Here is a 6,000-nt window from a genome sequence, read left to right as displayed (position 1 = left end):
TTAAAAAAATAATGAAACTGAAGGAAATTGGATGAACTTTAAAGGGGAAACTCAATTGGTATCAATATGGGACAAAGGAAAATGCTAAGCTACCAGTGGAGGTGGAGTTGGGGAGGATAGCTTCCTAAGTTATAGGAGTAGATAAAGAATAAAAGAATGAAATCTATATCATTCTATTTTCTTCTCCTTTCATAAAAAAGAGAGTAAAGGGATATATAGAGGAAGACTAGTTACCAAAGAATTCATAGAACAAAACTAAACTTCTAAACTGCAAACCAATAATAATAAAATATTATTAGGCCAGTTCATTTCATAATTTTCAAGGAACTAGGTACACATTCAAGCCTTATTTTATTAATTTTTATAAATAGAGAAAAGGAAAGTAAAATGTTAATATCAATTTTATTGATATAAAGAAATACCTTATTTTCCCTCACTAATTATATTTATTTTATAAATGCAAAAGCTATGAAAATTATTGAATCATAATACTTTCTATTTTACATCAGGCATTCTCAGTTATTAATAGCACACACACTCTTTTTTTTTAAGTACCGCACTATGATAAGAAAGAAGGGTAGAAGCAGCAAGCAATGATATGTTCCAGTCTGATGTCTTGTTCAGAAACATAAAAGGTTCCATTATGTTCTGGATGTTAATTAAATATCCCCATAAGTAAAGGCACAAAACTCAGATAAGATTTATAAATGTTTACAATCTTTTTATTAACTTTTTGTAGTATTTAAAGAAGTTTGTTACTCAAATGGAGATGGGATCTCTAATAGAGATAAGTAGGGGGGAAATTGCCAAGAGAAATTAAAAGACAAAAAGGTAAGATGTGGGGCTTCCCTGGTGGCGCAGTGGTTGAGAGTCCGCCTGCCGATGCAGGGGACACGGGTTCGTGCCCCGGTCCGGGAAGATCCCACGTGCCGCGGAGGGGCTGGGCCCGTGAGCCATGGCCGCTGAGCCTGCGCGTCTGGAGCCTCTGCTCCGCAACGGGAGAGGCCACAACAGTGAGAGGCCCGTGTATCGCAAAAAAAAAAAAAAAAGGTAAGATGTGGTGATAATTAAAAAGGCAAAATATTCTCTGTCTTAAACATGTATAAGAGCTTAATTCAGTTCATAAAGATTTCTTCCTAAGGCCAGGTCACAAGAACCAGGCAGAACTGTACTTCACAGAGAATGGACCTACAACTTTGTAATATTACATGACAATTTCTTTGTTTCCTCCTTCCCTAAGAGTGGCAATCAGACACTGCTCAGGGCTCTGGGGAATAATAAAGCAGTCGCTCCTCTGAACAATAATATTCTACAAAGGACCCCAATCACCCCTCGGAAAGGAGCTGACCGAAATCCCTGAGACTCCCCACAATCTCCCAGCGCCTTCACCACTCAATAGAAGCGGCGAGCGTCACCCCAGCGATACCACACGGTCCAAAAGCGATGGTCAGTTCGTAGATGCTTTTAACCATTATGAGAAGCATAATAAGATCGGTGACTTGCTTCTCGCTCTTTTGAGACTAGAAACTTAGTGTAGGGAAGGGAGGTAGGCTGCTGGCTGGACCGACGTTTCTTAAAGTGCGAGAAGTGTCGCCTGAGGGGGAAAGACACCTTCAGGAAGGAGCTAAAAGGAAACCCACACTTTGGACTTGAGAGGTTTTTTCCGTCTATCTCTGGAATTATGCCCCTGCGAGAGCGCGTCGCGGGGTTGTGCACGCGAACACGTCCGGCCGGTGGCCGGCGCACACCGGCTCGGTGGCCGGCAGGCTGGGGCTGGAGATGTGGCAGCCCCCGGCGCGGGGGTCTGCGCCTCGCCCAGACGGCCCAGAACGCACGTCAAGGAGCCTTAAACACCATGGACAGCTCACTGGCTTCCCGGAGCCTGAGCCGCGCCGCTCCCGAACTCCGCGGGAGCCACCAGCTAGGTTGATTTCTAAGCGCTGGAGAGGTGCCATGTGTTCCACGGTCTACACCCCCCGCGATCGCCAACAGCAACCACTGAGCAGCTATATATAGATAGAGCGGGCTTCAAGAATTAATAATCCGTCTCCTTGCCCTCACATCAGGCCTTCAAGGTGCCACCGGATTCTAAGAATCCGACGGGGAGACTTGGCAGAGAGAACTTTGTTCCACGTCCCTTCATTTCCTCCCTCGGGCCCGCGCCCGCCCCTCACCCCGCCTTGGCTTTGCCGATTGTGTTAAATGAAATAAAGCAGACGGGCTCCGGGGCTCTGGCCGCGCCGGACGGACACGCGGGAGGCGGGCCCGAGGACAGCGAGTCCCGGGGCCTCCAGGAGGAGAGGTTGAGCCTGCACAGCCCCCTGGAGACCGGACCTGGACCGGGACAGGCCGGGGGTGGGGTACAGCCGCCCCACCCCCACTGGGAACTTATTGTCACTGTCTGCCAGGGGCTGATGTCAATCAAGTCTGAGTCATAGATTGCCCAGGAGGGAGAAGGGAGGAGAGAGCCCTGCTAGGAGGAATTTCTCTAGTGCCTCGGACCCTGTCTTCGGGTCACACTGTTCCCGAAGCTTCCTTTCCCCCGCAGCCAGAAGCAGGGCCCTTCTGGGAGGAGGGGGCGAGCTGGGCGGACATCTCTGTACTGGGTGCGAAGCCATGCAGTAAACTTAGCGGGATGGGCGGAGCGCGAAGGCCTCAATTCTACCGCTGCGAACAGAAGGATTCTGTGCTGCAATCGGAGTCCAGACGCTGAGAAAGAGAAGCCCAAGAACCCAGGGAACGTAGCTAGACCCTCCGAGGGCCTCCCAGGCCTCTAAATTTTCCATCAAGTCTAAGGTGCCCGAGAACCAAGCCTCCTTGGGTACCGTATTCGCAAGGGCTACCTAAATCTGTAGTGGGAGATGAGGGCTGATAAAGATGGTCCTGTCGTCTCACGCCTCTTCCAAGACCCAGGCCTCCTGCCATTAGGAGGCACACGCCTCCCCTTCCTGCGCCCAGAGCGCAACTACCAGGCCGTGAGACCCCAGAGAGGGAAGAGCGCGGCTTTCACGTTTGCTCTCCCGCGGCCTTATTTCTGACAGGAATCCCAGTAAGGGAAGGCAGGGCCCGAACACATCCGTAATCACAAGCTCAAGCTAAATACACACACCCTGGCGAAGTGTGGGTGTCTGGATGCCTTTCTGCCTGAGAGGATGGGTACCCTAGTCCGGTGCTGCCTTGTGCAGAGCTGAGAGCTGGCCCGGTTTGAAGGGGCGGGGGATGGTGTTAGGGATGTAAACTGCTTCCGAGGTCCTGCCGATTCTCCGGGGGCAGCGCCTTCCAGACAGCAGGGCTCAAATTTTAAGAAAGGACGACTCTGCTCACAGGAGAGCTGGGTCCCTGACAGGAAAGCTGCGTGACATGCCCAAGATCAGTTTCAGATGGAGGGGTTGTCGTCTGAGCCAGGTGGGACTTGGAACTCTCCCTGTGGCCTCGCACAAGTCCAGAGCTGCCTGCTTCAGGGAGCCAGGAACTGGGCCCAGCCAAGGGCATCCAGCGGGCATCAGTCCAGGAGATCAGGACTCTTGCACTACACAACCATTTTCTCTCTCTCTCTGTCACACACACACACACACACACACACACACACACACAGGGGCTCCATTCCTGGCCAGAAGACTCCTTCTCAGTCATGTTTTGATGTTCACAGGTTTGGAAGGTCGCACCACTGCTTGACCTTGGAGAACTTGTTGGAGACCCCGCTTTCTTAAAGACCTTCTCATCTCACATTGGCTTGGGCTCTCCAGGAAAACTGCCTCACCCGTGGGCTTTCTGGTCCTGTTTGGGAAAAGCTGAACATTGCCCAGAAAGTAGGGAAGGGCCAGGAGGGTATGAGACCCACTTTGCCAATAAAAGAATCCCATCAGCTTGATGGTATCTAGGCGCTTCTCCCTGAGGCAGCCCCTCCACAGGTCAGCAGCAAGTCCTGTTCCTAGAGAAGACAGCCCCAGTTTGAGTCCTATCCTCATCTAACTATAAAGAGATTTAATAATGAAACACACCCTTTCCTGCCCCTATGTGGGATTTAAAGGCATTACTTCCTTTTTTTTGCTACCTCGAGGTCAGCTCTCAAGTCCCAATCCAGGCAATGGTTCAAAGTGATTTGAACCATGTTCTAATGCAATCAAACGATAACTTTACATGAGCTAATTATGCAAACTTCTTTATGCTAACAAAGAAAAAGATCGGAGAAGAGAAGGGGTGAGTTTTGTTGTTTGGTCTCATAGGATTTTAGAGATATAGCTTGGACCTACAGATTGGCAAATGTTAAATTTGGATGTTTCTTTGTAATAAGATAAGGGAATTTCTGAGCCCAGGTGCACTGTTTAAAGAGCTGTAGGTGTTTTTTTTTTCATTTGTATGCTTCCTTGCTTGTTGTTTGAGACAAGGAGGGGAAAAGGGAGAAAGATGAGGAAGCTAAACATAAATGCTAGGGTTTTTGTTTTGTTTTTTTTCCTAAATTGCAAGAGGGGATATCCCTGGAGATAGACATCAACTGGTTATATAAACATGAATTTAAGAGTAAAAGTGCACTTGGAAATTTAGAAAATCTCTTTTTAAAATTGGGATATAATTCTGTCATTGGGGATGGGAAGATGGAAGTCTGGGGCTTGCTCATGGGTTAGGCATTCGTGTAGGAGTAGATCTCACAATGCTAATCTGTCTTCACATGGCAAGACTTCAGATTAAAGGCAGGTCTTCAAATCCTCCTTTGCTAAGGTGCATTTATGTGATAGCAAGGCCTAAGCAAACATTCTGCCTCTGTTGGCACTTTTTCCATTCCTAAGCCTCAAAAAAAAAAAAAGAAAAAAGAAAGAAAAAAGAAAAGAAAAGAAAAGAAGAAAGCCTTCTAGTGTGGAGTCATCTCATTTGCAGTCGTGTCCTCAGCATTATCATAGAGGTTACTCAATTATATTGAGAACTAGATTATGATGTCAGAAAATATCCTTCTCAGAAAAGTATATATTGAGGGTATATTTGAGGAGAATTTCTACTGAAAGTAATAAACAGGGTGGCTTTAGAAGAGGGACCTGCTTTCTAATAATTACCTTGGGTGGGAACAGAAGGCTCCTTACAGGAAATTTTTAATTCATTTAAGACTTAATTTTACTTTTTTGAAAAAACAAAACAAAAAAATTATTTCTGGAAGAGACTGCTGAGAAGATCTCCCTCCTTTGGCCAGAAGAGCAGAGAAGACTGTAAATCAAGGAAAAGGTGAAGTAATAAATTATGAGGAAAGCTTCAGTATTCCAAGTATATAAAGACTATTTATTTTTCCTGTGTCTATATTTTCTCTTTTTGTGGAGGAGAGGAAATTCTAAAAATATTTGATAGATGTTTTGCCATTAACATCAGAAAAGTGTGTGGGGGGGAAAGAAAGGAGGGAGGGAGAGGGGGTCAATTTTGTTTAATTAGTAGAAAAAGCAACATAAATCAAAGCAGTCTATTGAGGCCAGTCTTTATAATGTTCTGAGAATATAATGAATTTATTTACAGTGTAAGTGATTTAATATTTTCAATCTGCTTTTTGTTTTAACCTTTTATTGGGGGAGGGTTGACTTTCTAAAGCCTGGGTAGTTTGAAACTTGGCTAAGTACCTTTGGGTTTTTCATTGTGGAAGCAAATATTATCATTTTAATGTTAAACAACTTGCAAGTGTTAAATGGCTCATTTGTGATTTACTTTACAGATTTCCCCCTTCAGCTCTAATGGTTACATTAAGGCTCCTGCGTCTTTTTGGAAAGAATTTATTATAAATCAGAAAGTGTTAGAGGTTCAAAGATTGACATTTCTGAGTGCTGATACTTTGTCTTTTCATGCCATGCAAACAGGTCTAACATTTTTAGATTCTTAAACGTTCAAGGGAAGTTGTGGAAATTCCCAGATTTCTTTTTAAGTTGGAGGAAGCCAAGTTTTGATTTTTGCTTACTTTTCTTTTTTTAAGTGTGAAGTTTAAAGCAAGCAAATGAGGGAGATAACAGCTTCTGAGAAGGGGTGACA

Source organism: Monodon monoceros, unplaced genomic scaffold (genome assembly GCF_005190385.1).
Source record: "Monodon monoceros isolate NGI ecotype Baffin Bay Population unplaced genomic scaffold, NGI_Narwhal_1 Super_Scaffold_6, whole genome shotgun sequence".
NCBI lineage: Eukaryota > Metazoa > Chordata > Mammalia > Artiodactyla > Monodontidae > Monodon > Monodon monoceros.
This window is presented reverse-complemented; position numbering follows the sequence as displayed.